Raw genomic sequence first — 19737 nt, 5'->3', positions numbered from 1 at the left:
AATTTCAGCCTGTATGAAAAACAGGACATAGACCTAGTGTAACAGGTTCAATTTACAGCATTATTTAAAGAGGAACTGTAACCAAGAATTGAACTTCATCCCAATCAGTAGCCAATACGGCCTTTCCCATGAAAAATCTTTACCTTTTCTCAAACGGATAATCAGGGGATCTGTATGGCTGATATTGTGGTGAAACCCTTCACACAGTGTGATGTCAGCACCTAGGTACTGACATTGCCCTGTGTGTGCCTTGTTGCATTTTATGCAAATAACAACTGCCAAAAAGCAGCTTCTCCTTCCACAGAGATCACCTGCCAGCACCTGCCATATGATACATTTCAGAATGTAAATCCAGGGAGAGGAAAGATTTTACAATGGGCAATCACTAACTAAATAATTTATAAATAATTATTGTCAAAATTAAGGTATTTTTTTCATTACGTTGTTTTCACTGCAGTTCCTCTTTAAGAGATAGCAGACAGAAAAACGTTGCTTAGAGACATGAGAGGGGACTTACTTGCTGACTTACAAAACATAACTGAGATAAGAGAACAGCCTTACAGGAGTATTAAAGGAGTACAGTAAGGGTTAAAAAAGAGTTCAACTTACCTGGGGCTTCTACTGGCCCCCCGCGGGACAAAACGATCCTCCGGTCTCCGCCCTGGCTCACATCCTGGTTTTATGACTTTAATATCGCAGTCCACGGCCCCTGCGCAATCCTGGCCTTGTGCATTCTCGCTCCCTCTGACGTCACCGGGAGCTTCCTGCGCAGTATGCGTATCAGAAACATACAAAGTTTACGGTTCTGATACAGTTCTTTATAATGTCTTAAGAAGAAGCTTAACATTTCAAAAGCTTGCAATGAACCATGTACAGTTAGTCATTAAAGGTATCACCGGAATCAACGTTTGTTGGTTTGATGTCTGCATTTTTGCATTAAAATTGGGTATTTGGAAGGTACACTCAGAGGCACACACTATAACGCACAGGATAATCGAGATGGATAGGGATGCATACCTATGGTCCATTCCTTCAAATGAAATCACTGATTGGTGTAATTTGGGAGAAAAATTTATGTAGGTACCACAAGATCGGACCTGAAATTGCAATACCTCTTTCTACCTATTTCTTCTTAACAAAACTGAAAGTGATAGTATATATTCATACAACTCAGACAGACTTTAGAGTGCTGAAAACACCCAGTACAACAGATAGAAACACTAAAAAGGGGAATGAAATCATTGCTAGAATACCGGCTGATATATATCTGATTGTTAAAAATGTAGATATTGATTCTGTTTTTATTTTCATTCTAACAAGTCAGGTTCGGCTTTACCGACCAGGAGATGTTCTGGCACCTTAGACTCTGCCCTCCATGAACCCACAAACCCTTGCCAAACTGCACTGCAATTGTGCTGGGCCAGCTGTCACTTCTCCCTTACTTCCCTTGCCCATCATAGGTAGCTACAGGTGCCATTTAGCCAGGTACTTTTAGATAATTATAGATTATTAATTCAAAGCTTTAGGAGAACTTTAGGAGAACTTACTCTATGTTTTACTCACAAGACATACCATTTAAAAATAAATATATGCAAGCCTAGGGCGAGGGCCTACATAAAAAAATGGAAATTTGGGCGCCCGTAAAGTTGATCTTTTTCAGCGCCCTCAAAGGTACATGCTTCTGAGGTTAATCTTGGTGGAGACAGTATTGGCTTTAATACAAACAGTTTAATAAATTGGTTGTAAACTCAAAACCTGAATTCCACATTGGGGGCTTATTTGAAATTTCTCATTCAATTTTTTATTGTTCCACAGGACTGGGTTTAGGACAAGGCCACCTAGGCCCTGGCCTAGGGCACCACAGGAGCAAAGGCATCAAAGCAGCAGGTTAAACTGGTGCAGCATTTACAAGCTTGCAAGGGAGATCAGGCAAGCGCCTGACTGCGGTACTCTCCTACTAGCCACCTGTTCAGCAGCCACCTTGCTCTCTGTACATGTTTGCATTGTGGCCAGTGGCTATGGACTTGGGCAGCATTAATGACGGAAAGGAAGAGGAAGCTTCTAGTGTTGGGCGAACACCTGGATGTTCGGGTTCGGGCCGAACAGGCCGAACATGGGCCAGATGTTCGGCATGTTCGGCCCGAACGCCGAACTCAATGGGAGTCAATGGGACCCCCGAACATGCCCATTTTGGGGGCCCTATGGGGTCGCAGGCATAAGGGGGGAGCATGCCCCGGTCGCGGGGGGGGTCGGAAATTCCCCCCACCCCCTCCGCTAGCGCTCCCCCCTCCGCCCGCTTCCCCATAAAAAAAGTTTAAAGCAAGTTCAATAGTACCTGGGCTGGTGGCACTGGCTGGCAGTGGAGTGAGGAGGAGGAGGAGTCCGAGTAGCAGAGTGACGTTGAGGCCGGGCAGCGGGCGGTTCAGCGCTAGTACCCTTGTGGTACTTCCGCCCTTTCTCTGACCTCACGTCCTCTGCGTGATGACGCATACGAGGACGTGAGGTCAGAGAAAGGGCGGAAGTACCACAAGGGTACTAGCGCTGAACCGCCCGCTGCCCGGCCTCAACGTCACTCTGCTACTCGGACTCCTCCTCCTCCTCACTCCACTGCCAGCCAGTGCCACCAGGTACTATTGAACTTGCTTTAAACTTTTTGTATGGGGAAGCGGGCAGAGGGGGGAGCGCTAGCGGAGGGGGTGGGGGGAATTTCCGACCCCCCCCGCGATCGGGGCATGCTCCCCCCTTATGCCTGCGACCCCATGGGGGGCAGTATTCGGCCGAACAGGGCCCTGTTCGGCCGAACAGGGGCCCTGTTCGGCCATGCATTCAGCAGTTCGGCGAACCCCGAACAGTTTGGCCGAACACCACCAGGTGTTCGGCCGAACTCGAACATCACCCGAACAGGGTGATGTTCTGCAGAACCCGAACAGTGGCGAACACTGTTCGCCCAACACTAGAAGCTTCTGCACTAGAGATGAGTGGAAAAATGAGTGACACTGATGGCTGCTGCGGTGTGAAGATGAGCTGGCTACCTATACTTGGGGAGGAGGGATTAAGGGAGACATCTGGCTACCTATACTGGAGGGAAAGGGGGAGGGTTACCTGGCTACCTTTACTGGGGGGGGGGATCATCAGGCTACCTATACTAGAGGGAAAGGGGGAGGGGTCATCTTGCTACCTATACTGGAGGGAAGGAGGGAGGGATCATCTCGCTACCTATACCGAAGGGGGCGGCAGGTGACAGTGGCCTTGGGTGGTAAACAGTACAAATTTGGCCATGTTGTTCCACACAAATGGACCTACAATAAGCCCTGGTGGGAAATTTAAGTGAACAACAAGGCTCCTGATTATTGTTGTGGTGGGATTTAACGAATACAGGCAGTGCACAGCAACCCGCTATTAAGAATAAACAAGAATAGGGGAACAGATGAATCAAAGAATCTAAGAAAACATGTATAGAAGAAAAAGGTATACAGAAAAAAGATGACATATGAAGAGGAACGAATACAGAAGAAGAAAGAAGATAATACTTGAGAGGATATAAATATGCAAAACAAATAATGAAAGGAATGCCATCAATATTGGTTATATACTCTTGTTTTCCACAAAACCTATGTCATCTTTCAGCACTAACCAGCATAAACGATAAATAATACATGGAGAAAAGTAATCCACAAAATCTTCAAGTCTAAAAAGCTCCAACAATATCTAGCTGAGCAGTGAGCACCGCTGAGACTGACAGGTAAAGAAACTGTCAAATCACATCCAGCTTCATAGAGGCAATCTAAGAATGGTTTCTGAGAAGAGAAGACAGAATAGATTCAGAGATCGGACTTACATATTTAGAGGGCTCCCGTGTGTGCAGGTTTTCTCAGCATAGGCCTACCTTTTTCACTAAAAACCTCTTAAATGGCTCCCTCAGCGCATAAGCAGTACAAAGATTCCTATTCTGTGCTGACATAGTCTAGTAATATGCCTGAAGGAGTCATATTTATTTAATTTAGTATTAAAACCATAGCCACAACAGTCGTGGCAGCGGCTCTGGGGTCCAGAGGTGTGTGTGGTATGTGGATGTATGTGTTTGTTTGTGTGTACGTGTGTATTCCACCATATGGAGCTGCCTCCTCTTCCATGTCCAGTCTGGCGCAGGCTGCAGAGGAGGTTGGGGGAATGGGGGTTGTCTTTTTGGGGGGGGAAATGGCAGTGTAGCCTTTGTAGTCCAAATGTAAATTTATGGAAAAATGAAAAAAAGTCCACAATCTGGGATAATGCGTTGGATAAAGGTGAAGATTTCTGGGGAATAAGTCTAGGATTATACACAGTGTACAAAGCAATATATCGAAAAATCTTTTGTGCATTGACTTTCTTTTTGCAAAGACTAGCTCAATGTTTTACTGTAAATGTAATGAATAAAAGTAGCCATAGAGAATGGTGCAATGGCGGTCTGATTGACCTTTCCCACTTGATAAATGCTTATTGAAGAATTGCAATAGCTGCACCATTATGCTCTTCCAATTCCAGTCATATTCTCAGCAGATTTTTTTTTTTTTTTTTAAATACTATGTTTTGCCTGATCTCTCTGACACTCAAACCAACAGATAGAAAATTTCAGCTAAACATCAGATCACTCTTCCAAATTAATTTGTTTTCTAAAATGATTAAGCTTTATCATTTTGTCATGTGTTAATAAAAGACCCACAATCGCATACCGTGTAGTAACTCAGCCCATCCTCAGGGTGGAGTTACTACATCTGAACCCCGTTAATGGAGATGAAGATTTCATTTTTCAGCACGACCTGGCACCTGCTCACAGTGCCAAAACCACTGGTAAATGGTTTACTGACCATGGTATTACTGTGCTCAATTGGCCTGCCAACTCTCCTGACCTGAACCCCATAGAGAATCTGTGGGATATTGTGAAGAGAAAGTTGAGAGACGCAAGACCCAACACTCTGGATGAGCTTAAGGCTGCTTGAAGCATCCTGGGCCTCCATAACACCTGAGCAGTGCCACAAGCTGATTGCCTCCATGCCACGCCGCATTGAAGCAGTCATTTATGCAAAAGGATTCCCGACCAAGTATCGAGTGCATAACTGAGCATAATTATTTGAAGGTTGACTTTCTTTGTTTTAAAAACACTTTTCTTTTATTGGTCAGATGAAATATGCTAATTTTTTGAGATAGGAATTTGGGGTTTTCATGAGCTGTATGCCAAAATCATCAATATTAAAACAATAAAAGGCTTGAACTACTTCAGTTGTGTGTATTTGAATCTAAAATATATGAAAGTCTAATGTTTATCAGTACATTACAAAAAATAATGAACTTTATCACAATATGCTAATTTTTTGAGAAGATCCTGTATAGTCACTTTTGCTGATAATTCAAAGACAATTTAGACAAATGGGTCCTAAAAATTCCTATCACAGATAATCCTCCACAAGTCTGAGACTTCTCAATATGATCAATGTAAGACTAAGGAAGCAGGAGGAAATAATTATATATAAAAGTACAAATTTTATTAATGACCAAAATAAACACACATATATGTAAATCTATTTAAAATTGACCAGAACACACAGGTGGGCCACCATGTCTAGGCCAGATGAAAAAATGTAGGGGATCCCCTAAAAAAATATTGATAGTGCGCAATCCATCAAATATCTTAATGCAAAAAAGGGGGGAAGCGACTCCTAGCAGGTAACATTGAAACAAAAGACCTTGGAGAGAAATATATCATTGGTTTTAAAGGCCAAGTGTCCAGGACCTAAATGAAAAAAAACAAAAAAAAAACATCCTAGTAGAAGAGCACAGGTGTATCAGATACTGGCTGTGTTGCTGCAATGTTTCATTGGTTTTAAGGGCCAAGTGTCCAGGACCTAAATGGAAAAAGACTTCCTAGTGGAAAAGCACAGGTGTATCAGATACTGGCTGTGTTGCTGCAATGTTTCATTGGTTTTAAGGGCCAAGTGTCCAGGACCTAAATGGGAAAAGACATCCTAGTAGAAAAAGCACAGGTATATCAGATTCCGGCTGTGTTGCTATAATATTTCCAGTGATTTGCAGGATCAAAAGGCTGAATAACGGCTGATAGAGAGATTCAATCCATCACAATAGGTGGTCTTACTGCATATGTTATCACAAAATAATTGATGTGCAGGTCCACAGGTCAGGCAAGCTGTCTCATTTATGAGCTATAACAATGGCCAGGTGCATAGAGGTAGATTGATAGGCACACACTGTATGTGGCAAGCACTTCGGGCTAGTAAACACATTTTTTTTTTTTTTTATATATATTCACAGCAAGCCTGACACATCCGCAAGCCCCAGGAGCAACAAGCAATTCACCAGAGTTAGTGCCCCAATCAGAAGCACATTCTGAGACAGATTCACAGGCAAGTGTTTAAAGGGGAACTGAAGAGAGAGGTATATGGAGGCGGTCATGTTTATTTCCTTTTAGACAATACCAGTTGCCTGGCAGCCCTGCTGATCCTCTGCCTCTAATACTATTAGCCATAGCCCCTGAACAAGCATGCAGCAGATCAGGTGTTTCAGTGGTTCAGACTTATAAGTCTAATCTGACAAGACTAGCTGCATGCTTGTTTCTGGTTTTAATCAGATACTACTGCAGAGAAATAGACCAGCAGGGCTGCCAGGCAACTGGTATTGATTAAAAGGAAATAAACATGACAGCCTCCATATACCTCTCTCTTCAGTTCCCCTTTAAACCACAGACATATGCAGGTACAGATGGTGTGATATTAAAGTTGATATAGTTCATTCAGGGGCGTAACTAGAAATCACTGGGCCCCCCTGCGAATATTTGGATGGGGCCCCCCCCATAGGTGCCAAATAATCGTAATGGGGCAGCGTTTCACTGTAAATTAATTGTAAAGTGGGCAGCATTTTACCAGACAATCGTAATGTGGGCCAGAAAATCGTAATGTGGGCAGAGTTCACCAGAAAATCGTAATGTGGGCCTTTAGAAAATCATAATGTGGGCAGAGTTCACCAGAAAATCGTAATGTGGGCACCAGTCACCAGAAAATAGTAACGTGAGCAGCAGTCACCAGAAAATTGTAACGTGGGCAGCATTTACCAGACAATCGTAATGTGGGCAGCGTTCACCAGAATATCGTAATGTGGGACAGAAAATCGTAATGTGGGCAGAGTTCACCAGAAAATTGTAACATGGACAGCATTCACCAGACAATCGTAACTTGGGCAGTGTTCACCAGAAAATCGTAATGTGGGCCAGAAAATCGTAATGTGGGCAGCGTTCACCAGAAAATCGTAACGTGGACAGCATTCACCAGACAATCGTAACGTGGGCAGTGTTCACCAGAAAATCGTAATGTGGGCCAGAAAATCGCAATGTGGGCAGCAGTCACCAGAAAATCGCCATGTGGGCAGCAGTCACCAGAAAATTGCAATGTGGGCATCAGTCACCAGAAAATCCTAATGTGGGCAGCAGTCACCAGAATATCGTAATGTGGGCAGCAGTCACCAGAAAATCCTAATGTGGGCAGCAGTCAGTCACCAGAATGTCGTAATGTGGGCAGCAGACACCAGAAAATCCTAATGTGGGCAGCAGTCACCAGAAAATCGCAATGTGGGCAGCAGTCACCAGAAAATCGCAATGTGGGCAGCAGTCACCAGAAAATCGCAATGTGGGCAGCAGTCACCAGAAAATCCTAATGTGGGCAGCATACACCAGAAAATCGTAATGTGGGCAGCAGACACCAGAAAATCGCAATGTGGGCAGCAGACACCTGAAAATCGCAATGTGGGCAGCAGACACCTGAAAATCGCAATGTGGGCAGCAGACACCTGAAAATCGTAATGTGGGCAGCAGACACCTGAAAATCGTAATGTGGGCAGCAGACACCTGAAAATCGTAATGAGGGCAGCAGACACCTGAAAATCGTAATGAGGGCAGCAGACATCTGAACATCGTAATGTGGGCAGCAGACACCTGAAAATTGTAATGTGGGCAGCAGACACCAGAAAATCGCAATGTGGGCAGCAGTGACCAGAAAATCGCAATGTGGGCAGCAGTCACCAGAAAATCCTAATGTGGGCAGCAGACACCAGAAAATCGCAATGTGGGCAGCAGTGACCAGAAAATCGTAATGTGGGCAGCAGACAGAAAATCATAATGTGGGCAGCAGACACCTGAAAATCACAATGTGGGCAGCAGTGACCAGAAAATCGCAATGTGGGCAGCAGACACCAGAAAATCGTAATGTGGGCAGCAGACACCTGAAAATCACAATGTGGGCAGCAGACACCTGAAAATCGTAATATGCCCCCCCCCCCCCTGGGGCCCGCTCGGAGTTTTGTGGGTGCTGGAGGGGTGGCAGCATGAGGGGAAAGCCTTGCCCACAGTCGGCGGGGAGAGGGGTAGTTCCCCCCTCTCCCTCACCTCGGGGCTCTCCCCTCTGTGCTCCCCTCCAGCTCGTAAGTGTCTGTGGGGCTGTGGTGGGCAGCGAGCGGCGGGCAGATACATACCTGCTTCCGTGCGTTCCATCGGAGACTTCTCCCTCTAGCGGCTGACGTCACTTCAGTGACGTCAGCCGCTAGAGGGAGAAGTCTCCGATGGAACGCACGGAAGCAGGTATGTATCTGCCCGCCGCTCGCTGCCCACCACAGCCCCACAGACACTTACGAGCTGGAGGGGAGCACAGAGGGGAGAGCCCCGAGGTGAGGGAGAGGGGGGAACTACCCCTCTCCCCGCCGACTGTGGGCAAGGCTTTCCCCTCATGCTGCCACCCCTCCAGGCAGCACCCACAAAACGGCCCCAAGCGGGCCCCAGGGGGGGGGCGGGCCCCCCCGCGGGCGCAGGGGCTGCAGGGCCTATTCCTACGCCCCTGAGTTCATTCATGGAACAGTCCGCCAGGGTCATCCCTTCAGCAGCATCAACTTGATGTAGACAAACTCAAAATTCCAGCAAACAACAGCATATAGCAGCATATAGGTGCATCCTAGGAAGCTGTTTCAATGATCATATGGTAAACAGTGATTACTCCATAGGAGGCGGTTTTCAAGTCACCAGTAGAAATGCATATCATTGAGGTATACTCATCTGAGTAGCTGGTCACTGCAAAGTACATCCACAGGACAGGAGCCCATGTGCTGCCACCACAAGTGTGTCTGGTCACAAAGAGAGCCTTAGAGGCCAACCGGTTTCACTGGTGAGATTACCAGCATCATCAGGGCAGGCTCAGAAGTTTTGCTGCCTGTGGGAGAGAGGAGCCGGCCTAAAATGGCACTGGGCGGCCAAAGGATGCTACCACACCCCCCCATGACCACTCCCACCCCACCATCACAGGATGCAGGTGGTGAGTGAGAGGTGGAGGCAGAGGCGTGATGCATCCAATTCTCCGCATGTACGCACGGCGTTCCCCCCGCGTCCGCATGCGGTGATGCGGATCAAAGGAGGGAACGCATATATGCGTACAAGTGCACGCACAGCGTTTCCCTCGCGTCCGCAACCGCCAAGTGGATCAAGTAGGAGGGAACGCGTATATGCGTACGACTGTACGCGACCCACAGAGACCCCCAAACAGGGCCGCTATGGAAATGCGGCCGACGCAAAAGGGCTCCGGGAACGCTGAGGGGCACGGACTATGAAGACCCCCCCCCCCCTGATCGATGGTAAGGAGAAAGGGTGGCCCGGCTGTCCCGCAGGCGGGGCCCCGGGTCCCCTGGGCCGCCCAGTCGCCATCACCGCCGGAGCGCCACCATAGCCGCGGCCAAGTGTGCCCAGGGGCAACAGGAAACGGGGCAGGGGGGGAGGGGAGGGCCACGGGGGGAGGAGGACAGGGAAGGCCCACAGGCAGGCCACGGGCCAGCACATGGGCTCCTGTGGATGTACTTTGCAGTGACCAGCTACTCAGATGAGTATACCTCAATGATATGCATTTCTACTGGTGACTTGAAAACAGCCTCCTATGGAGTAATCACTGTTTACCATATGATCATTGAAACAGCTTCCTAGGATGCACCTATATGCTGCTATATGCTGTTGTTTGCTGGAATTTTGAGTTTGTCTACATCAAGTTGATGCTGCTGAAGGGATGACCCTGGCGGACTGTTCCATGAATGAACTATATCAACTTTAATATCACACCATCTGTACCTGCATATGTCTGTGGTTTAAACACTTGCCTGTGAATCTGTCTCAGAATGTGCTTCTGATTGGGGCACTAACTTTGGTGAATTGCTTGTTGCTCCTGGGGCTTGCGGATGTGTCAGGCTTGCTGTGAATATATATAAAAAAAAATAAATAAATAAAAAAAAAATGTTTTGTTTACTAGCCCGAAGTGCTTGCCACATACAGTGTGTGCCTATCAATCTACCTCTATGCACCTGGCCATTGTTATAGCTCATAAATGAGACAGCTTGCCTGACCTGTGGACCTGCACATCAATTATTTTGTGATAACATATGCAGTAAGACCACCTATTGTGATGGATTGAATCTCTCTATCAGCCGTTATTCAGCCTTTTGATCCTGCAAATCACTGGAAATATTATAGCAACACAGCCGGAATCTGATATACCTGTGCTTTTTCTACTAGGATGTCTTTTCCCATTTAGGTCCTGGACACTTGGCCCTTAAAACCAATGAAACATTGCAGCAACACAGCCAGTATCTGATACACCTGTGCTTTTCTACTAGGAAGTCTTTTCCCATTTAGGTCCTGGACACTTGGCCCTTAAAACCAATGAAACATTGCAGCAACACAGCCAGTATCTGATACACCTGTGCTCTTCTACTAGGATGTTTGTTTTTTTTTTTTCCATTTAGGTCCTGGACACTTGGCCTTTAAAACCAATGATATATTTCTCTCCAAGGTCTTTTGTTTCAATGTTACCTGCTAGGAGTCGCTTCCCCCTTTTTTGCATTAAGATATTTGATGGATTGCGCACTATCAATATTTTTTAGGGGATCCCCTACATTTTTTCATCTGGCCTAGACATGGTGGCCCACCTGTGTGTTCTGGTCAATTTTAAATAGATTTACATATATGTGTGTTTATTTTGGTCATTAATAAAATTTGTACTTTTATATATAATTTATTTCCTCCTGCTTCCTTAGTCTTACACAATTCAAAGACAAGCCTTTTTTCCTTTGGCAAAATATTACTGACCATCATCCAGTCATTTTTTTATTTCTTACAATGGTTTTTTTAGTTACCACTTTGCTTTTTTAATGGGCAAAAACTGAAGTATTTTGCATGTTCAATTCCTCTTGTTGATAAGTATCAGCAAGTATCAGAAATGTTTAGATATAATAGTAGATTTTTTTTAGTAAATGTTGCTCTTGTATGTGCTAATTGTATTGTATTGTAAGCAACTGTTACTTTGGATCTTCCCGCTTTCTTCGTCCTACGGAAGGACAGATTACAATTCATTTCTTTTGGTGATATAGTAATGTACACTGTTGAAGAATCATTACATGCTGATTCACTATACTAAGAGGTCTCCTCAAGTTTTACACGATAGACAAACAAAGGGATGGATGCATTAACAAATGCAAAATATGTGAGGTAGGAGAGTGTATTAGTCACTTCTTAGTTTCCACTCTAGCTGGAATTTTGAGCATGCTCAGAATACTGTATAAGCCCTACAACGAAAATAAGCCCTAGCGGCAGTTAAAGAGGAGGACGAGGTGGCCAGCAAGCGGGGACACATCGGTGCAGTGCCGATCAGCTACCGGTCCTGTCATTCCAGCACACAGCAAGGTCATCAGCTGTTTGCAGGGATGACATGGCATGTGCCTGATTAGTACAGTAGCATACCATCGGAAGAGGCGGCACAGTGGGGAAGGCAGGAAGACACACCAGAGGATCAGCACAGTACAACAGGAAATGTTCTGCTAAGAGACACTACCTGAAAGAAATATAAGACATCCCCTAAAAATGTTGTGCAATTTTCGCAATTACGCCTATATGTAATTACGATTTGTAAATTTAATCGATTCCGCATAGTTGTTTGTAATTTCGCGTAAAATTTAGTATAATTTTTATGTAATTTTATGCCGACTTTAGCAATGAATAGCAAAGCCCCCATACATGCTATTGACACCAAAATTGCTACATGTGTATCAAACGCAGATAGAACAGAGGCGCCAAAAAGAGTAAAAACACTATTATTTAAAAACAGTAAAAAGAGGGAAGGTAAGGTGGACTTACCTCCCTCTAGCAGTGGACAACAAAGCTCTGAGGTAGAGTAGAATGCATTTATTAAACAGTGTAACTCCTAAAGATGCAACGCGTTTCGCGGGCCACAGCACCGCTTCCTCAGGCTATACAGGAGTACAAAAAAGCTGTATCCAATCCAAGTATTGAATGAGCGCCTCTTTCAATACTTGGATTGGATACAGCTTTTTTGAACTCCTCTATAGCCTGAGGAAGCGCTGCTGTGGCCCGCGAAACGCGTTGCATCTTTAGGAGTTACACTGTTTAATAAATGCATTCTACTCTACCTCAGAGCTTTGTTGTCCACTGCTAGAGGGAGGTAAGTCCACCTTACCTTCCCTCTTTTTACTGTTTTTTTTTTTTTTTTTTTAAAGATTCTTTTATTTTATTTTGTTTTTCAACAGGTATACAAAGTATAAACAGTCAGGTACATAGAATGATACCATATTACATACAGAGAATGTCGTAACAAGCATAGAGATAAGGACTACTGGATAATACTTAACATGGGACAATGTGAGTGGGTGCCACTACATTAAGCTATGAAAAATAATACGGTCTAGTCGCAAATCTGCGCGACTAGCAAAGGCATTGTGGGGTACCTGGAATAATCCAAAGACAAACCAAAGGTTACCACAAATACATATATATGGGAATGTCCATAATCTTCCAGAGTACAATAGAATGGTAGTCCTGGGCCCAGAGGGAACATACACCAGGAGCCACCCAAAGGCATCACAGAGGTGGGAGATATTAAACAAACCCATGTTACATGGCCCGTTCTTGGGGCGTTAGTTTTATTAAGGTAAGTACATGGATGTCCATGTAGTCCTTCGAGATATAAAAGTGTCTATGACCATAGTAAGAAGCATGGAAGAGAAGAAAGAAGAAATAACAGTGTGAGAAAGAGAAGAAAGTAGAGGATAGAGAGTGTGTCAGGAGATCATCCCAGAAACCAGTCCACATCCCCCGAATACCAGCGGGGTATAAATGGGTATATCAGAGATTCAGTCCTGTATGAGATAGAATAAGAGCGGTTTCTGTGCCTCCATTTCACGGACAGGCGTATTCCTTGTATGTACATTATGTACAGCCCTGGGGGTGCACAAGGGACCTATAGCGTTCAGACTCCTTGAACTCAAACCAGCCAAACCAAGTCTTCCAGAACTGTTCATGTTTATCGTGTATGGTCGCAGTAAGTTCTTCCATGCATCTAGTCTGGTCAATCTCACGTATCCACTCCGCAACTGTGGGGGGGATCCGGAGATTTCCATTTTTTTGCTATAAGAGCCCTAGCTGAGTTTACTAGGTGCCGTGTGAGCGTTTTCTTATATCTGCGGATTGACCAGGTATTGTGATGAAGTAGGAAGAAGGCTGGTGAGTCAGGTGGGAGAAAATCTGTTATTTCATGCATCAGGTCCCTTATGTCCGCCCAGAACTGCATGATTTTATTACATGTCCAAAAAATGTACATTAGAGAGCCTGTGTCTTGCCCACACCTCCAGCATAGGGGAGATGACCCTGGGAACATTCGGTGTAGTTTAGATGGCGTGAGGTACCATCTTGTGAAGATTTTATAGCCTGACTCTTGATTTTTGGTGGAGATTGAGGATTTATGAGAAAAGATAAGAATTTTCCCCCATTGCTTATCTGAAAATGTCAGGCCTAAGTCATGTTCCCATTTCTCTTTATATGTTGACGCCGGTGTTTCATGATTGTTTAATAGAGAGTACATGAAAGATATCATACCTCGCATTGAGCCCTCCCCCTGGCATGTGTGCTCAAATGGCGTCAGAGGTCTATTAAAACCTGATTTGGAGCCTTGGGACAAAATGTAGTGTCTAAATTGCAGCCAGGACCAGTGGTCTAGTGTTGGTGCGTTAAGGACCTGTCTTAGATTCTCCAAAGTGATCCATTCCCCATTAGTTAGAAAGCTTTGAGCGCGTAAGTTATGACACTCACGCCATGAAGGGTAGCTTTTAGGAGGGAGACCAGGAGGAAAACCAGGGTTATCTAATACGGGGAGCAGAGGCGAGGGCCAAGGCGAGATGACAGCGCCTTATCTAAATTTTGCTAGGATCTTAAGCGTTTGAGATATTAGAGATGCTGCCGGGTCCAACACCTTGAGCAACGGAGCAGACCATGGGGAGAGTGTCAAGTGTCCATTCATCATCTCGTTTTCTATGCTTACCCATCGTTTGAGATGTGAATGCCTGTGCCAGTCTATAATTCTAATCAAAGTGGCAGCTGCGTGATAGAGTCGTGGGTTTGGTACAGCCATGCCACCCAATTCTTTGGGGGCTGTTTGAAGAGAGTACTTAAGTCTTGGCTTACGGCCACACCAGATAAATCTTGAGAAAGTTTGTGTAATTGCTTTAAAGTAATGGGCGGGAATGGAAATCGGCAGGGTTTGAAATAGGTATAGTAGGCGGGGCATGATGGTCATTTTAATAATGTTTGACCTTCCAAACCATGAAAAATGTGGTTTATCCCATTGGTGTAGGTCCTGCTTAATACGCTCATGGGTGGGTAGAAAGTTAGCTGTAAACAGATCTTTTGGGTTTGGGGTGATCTGTACACCTAGATATTTCAGTGCATTTTTGGGCCATTTAAATGGGAAATTAGATTGTAGCGTGGCTTTCAGGTCTCTAGAGAGGAGAACCCCAAGAGCCTCACTTTTATCGTAGTTGATGGACATATTGGAGAATTGACCATATTGCTTAAATTCCGCTAATAGGTTGGGCAAAGAGATATGTGGATTAGTGAGATAAAATAACATGTCATCCGCGTATGCGGCTACTTTATGTGATGAGGATGGAAAGGTAATACCAGTGATGTCTGGATTATTACGGATTGTGCATAGGAAAGGTTCCAAGGAAAGGGCAAAGATTAGGGGGGAGAGTGGGCACCCCTGTCTGGTCCCGTTTCTGATAGTGAACGTCTCGGACAACACCCCGTTTGCTCTTACTTTGGCATTTGGACCTGAATACAATGCTAGGATTCGTTTTCGCATTTTGTCACCCAAACCCACATGTCGGAGAATCAGTTCGATGAAGTCCCAGTCCACCCTATCAAACGCTTTTGCAGCATCGGTAGATAGTAATAAGGTGGGGGTGGACCGGGACCTCACCCAGTGAAGGATATCTATCTTTCTAATTGTATTGTCTCTCGCCTCTCTTCCCGGCACGAAACCCACCTGGTCAGGATGTACCAAATCCAGAAGAAATGGGGCCAGCCGGTTAGCCAGTAGTTTTGCGTAAAGCTTGAGGTCGACATTTAAGAGGGATATCGGCCTGTAGCTTTGGCACTGTGAGGGGTCTTTCCCTGGTTTTGGCAGGACGGAGATGTGGGATACTAACATCTGGGCTGGGAACCGGCTCTGATCGTCGGGTACCTCAGTGATAGAGTTAAATGCTTTTAACATATATGGCATTAAGATACCGCTCATTTTCTTATAGTATTCAGAGGAATACCCATCCGGGCCAGGAGCTTTACCCGTAGGAATTTGGGACAGAGCAGTGCTCAATTCATCTTCAGTAAAGGGGTCTTCAAGATCCTTAGTTTGGGAGTGTGATAAGGTGGGCATACCCGCGCGCCGGATATATTCCGCCTTCTCAGATCTAATGTTTGTTTGCGGTGATTTACATGTAGGTGGAGGAAGATTGTACAGACTAGAGTAGTACTCTCGAAAGGCTCCCGATATGTCCTCGTATTTATGAAGCATCTTAGCGTTTTTGTTCTTAACTGCTGCAATATAATTAGAAGTCTGTTGTGTTTTGAGAGCCCTAGCTAAGATAGAACTGCATTTGTTCCCAAACTCATAATAAGTGCGGCGGCATCTTTCTGCTGCATATTTGGCTTTATGAAATAGGAGGTTTTTAAGGGACTCCCTGTGCTTGGAGAGATCGGTTAGAGTTGCCTGGGCCAGAGTTTGTTTATGCTGTAGTTCTAAGCTTTTGATAGAGGCTAAGGTATCTTGTATTTCTTTTTCCCGGGTCCGCTTCCTTCTAGCTCCCTCTCTAATTAGGAGGCCTCGTGCAAAACACTTGTGAGTTTCCCATAATATGAGCGGTGATGTATCTTCCCTGTTGTTAATTTGGAAAAATTCTTCCAGGTCACTTTTGAATTTCTGAGAGAATGATTTATCTTGGAGTAATGAGTTATTAAGGCGCCAGGTTATGGGGCCTCTCCTGCAGTCCCCCAGGGCAAGGTCCACCGACACCGGTGCGTGATCTGATAGTGAGATGTTGCCAATCTCAGGGGAGGCAGAGATAGATAATAGATTATGGGAGATGAATATGTAATCGATCCTGGAGTAGGAATTGTGGGGGAATGAGAAAAATGTGTAGTCTTTTTGGGTGGGGTTATGCAATCGCCAGACATCTACTAATTGCATATCATGGAGAAGCGTTTTGCACTTGTGAAGAAGCCTCCGAGAGATCGGGAACTTTTGGGAGGAGGAATCCAGGGAAGGATCAAGAGTTAGATTAAGATCTCCACCTAAGACAATACTGCCTTCTGCGAAAGTGGATAGTTTAGATAGGAAGGCCTGAAGAAAAGTGACCTGTTGGGTATTGGGGGCATAGTAGGAGCCAATTGTAATCTTTTGATTGAGCACCATCCCTTTAATTAAATTAAATCGACCCATGGGATCATTGTATTCTGCAGAGAGGAGGAAGGGGGTATCCCTAGATATCAGAATTGCTGTACCTTTTGTTTTAGTATCTTGCGGTGTGCTATAGTACGCGTGTTTGTAATATTTGTTAAGCAGCTTAGGTGGCTGAGGGCCCTTAAAGTGAGTTTCTTGTAAGCAGATGAAATTAGCTTTCTCTTTGTGGCATAAATTTAGAATAGAGGATCTCTTTTCGGGTACGTTTATCCCCCTGGCATTCAGGGATAGCAGTTTAAGTGACCGCTGGAATGCGAACCATCACGGGACTGACCCCCTGACACACGGGAAGAGTATAGAGTGAGGCAAGTGGAGAGATTGTTAGAGAGATGAAGCAAAGAGAAAGTAGCAGAAATAGAATAGGGCGTGTAAGAAGAAACCACGCCATACACGAAGGTAACGTACAGTCAGTACAAAAATTACCTTTAGCCCACCTAGTGGACTATCCGTTGGGGTGTATTAACCCTTCTGACAGGAAACACTGGGATTTCCTATGTATATGGCAATTGCCGTGGGGTAAGAGAGACCACACCCATGAAGGATGCGTGCCTCCCAAGCCCCGAAACACCCGTGTACTCAAACTTATAGTTAGTCACAACATTAACTTTTAACTGCGTTGTTCTATTTACTCTCCCGTAGGAGGTAATACTAGCGTATTAGAGTATCAACCCGTAAAAAAGGGTACAAAATATTATCTCCCCCCCCTCCCCCACACCACACCCCCCACGAGCCATCTATGTGTTAGTAGTGTATTAAAATAGACACGGCAAGGAGTGTATAGCAATCAACTACTCCACATATCCCCCTATAGGAACCTTTATGTCCCCAAAGAAAAGGACAGAGGAAGCTGTTAAGATGCGCCTCCCTCACTAGTGCCTCCCCCCCCCCCCCCCATCCACACTCCTTAATGCTAGGTACCGTATTCCACATCCCCCAAGCCGCCAGCAGCACCCCCCCCCCAAGGGGAGAGCCACAGGTGCCCACCCAAGGGGGAGGGGGAGGGGGGAAGCCACCACGCGGGAGAAGGACGCGGAGGCCCGTCATTGCATCCAGAGAACATTAGCGCTCAGCCCACAAAGCACCCCACGGAAGTTTCATTAAGCGTGCCTCTCTTGTCATACTGTTAGTTTCTACCATTTTGTCATATACCATATTTTAAGGAGCAAATATAGTAATAGCAAACATTTTCAATCAAAACAGGGTTATCATACATTCACATAAGATAATATTGCCTTTGAGGTACGACCAGTGAAGGGGCATCTAATGGAGGTGCCAAAGGTGCACCTTCCCTTCCGCTTAAATGATAGTGGAATTCCGATGAGACCTCTGTTCTGTGTGCATCCAAGAGGTGTGTGGTAGAAATCAGGGGGGGGGTCATACCAGGGATAAACAGCTAAGTCCAGAGGTAGCACCCAAGGCATCCAGTGTATGGTTCCAAGACTGGGCACCAAGGCAATTGGTAGGCCCTCCTTGTCCAGAGCGCAGGGAGAAAGTTTAGCGGAGCACCAAGCAGGGGGGATAGTGCGGTGTGTGCAAGAGCCGTGCACATAGTTTCCGTGTAGGTGGTCGCGGGGAGGCGCACCCGAGAGCAAGTGATAACGGGGGGGGGGGGGGGGGGGGAGAGGGGGGCGAGAGGACCCCATAAAGAGAGGTGTAGGGTCACGGGGGTTGAGAACAGATGAAACATGACTGGGGGCAGTGTAAGGGTCAACAGTACTCACTCATCCTCAGCGGCGTGGCCCGCGTTTTTTCTGCGGGCGGATAACCTCCAACGAGTCCGGATTCCAGTCAGAGAGATCCACTGTATCCATGGAAAAAGCTTTAAATAACTCAGGCAACTCTGTAGGATGACGGAGGATGAAGGACTTAGAGCCGTACTTCATGACTAGTTGGAAGGGGAACCCCCAAAAGTATGTTGCTCCCATATTCTGCAGCGCTTGGATCAATGGCTTTAGGGCCCGGCGCTGTATCAGGGTGGAGGGCGCCAAATCTTGGAAAAGAGAAATCTCAGTTCCCTGCCAGGTGATGGTGCCTGCGTCACGAGCGGCCTTCATAATGCTGTCTTTTTCCGTAAAGTTGTGTAACCTGCAGATGATGTCTCGTGGGGGGTCATCATCAGCGGGCATGGCCCTTAACGCCCTATGAGCCCGATCAAACTTCAGCCGCTGGTCTGCTGGCCGGTTCAGTAAGCCATTGAAGATGATACGTATGGTGGATGTAATGTCCTCCGCGAGAACGGATTCCGGAACGCCGCGCAGCCTGATGTTATTGCGGCGGTTCCTGTTTTGAAGGTCTTCCATTTGTGTGCGCAGAGTACGATTATACGTAAGTTGCTTTTCTTTAGCTTCTTTTAATTGCGTTACTTCTGCTTGCAGTGTCGCTAGACTGCTTTCCACCGAGGTGACTCTGTCGGACAGGCCTGTGATGTCGGTGCGGATGGCAGCTATTTCTGCCTTCGTGGATGTAACTATCCGCTCTGTTTGCTCGTCCAGGTCCTGTTTGGTGGGGAGGCTGCGGAGGTACTTCCAGATGTCCTCGAGGTTGCATAGCGCTGCAGGGCCCGCTTTCATGGAAGTGGAGGTTTGAGAGGAGGAAGGCGCTGCGTCCGCCATATTGGAGGCCTCTGCAGCCGGTCCAAGGGCCTGAAAATATCGGGTTACCGGCCTCTGGGTCGGGGTTGGAGGGCACCGATCAGCAGCAGTAGCTTTCCTGTCGCCCTTCATACCACTAAGGGGACGCAGAAAGGTGGATTTCGTAGCTAAAATAGCTTCTAAAGGTACACGGGGTCGGGAGCTCAGCACACGCACGTCTTCACTCCTCCATAGTTGGCTCCGCCCCCCCTCTTTTTACTGTTTTTAAATAA

General features: G+C 46.0%; 1 long non-coding RNA gene across 1 annotated transcript in view; it reads right to left on the bottom strand.

The window, feature by feature from the left end:
• The window catches only part of LOC137541388 (uncharacterized), a 145807-nt gene that overhangs the window by 21402 nt on the left and 104668 nt on the right, over positions 1 to 19737 (bottom strand). The window contains exon 4 of the long non-coding RNA XR_011025145.1: positions 610 to 764. This is a non-coding gene — a long non-coding RNA (uncharacterized lncRNA). The remainder of the gene's footprint in view (positions 1 to 609; positions 765 to 19737) is intronic.

The sequence above is a fragment of the Hyperolius riggenbachi genome, chromosome 12, assembly GCF_040937935.1.
Source record: "Hyperolius riggenbachi isolate aHypRig1 chromosome 12, aHypRig1.pri, whole genome shotgun sequence".
Classification (NCBI taxonomy): Eukaryota; Metazoa; Chordata; class Amphibia; order Anura; family Hyperoliidae; genus Hyperolius; species Hyperolius riggenbachi.
This window is presented reverse-complemented; position numbering and strand designations above follow the sequence as displayed.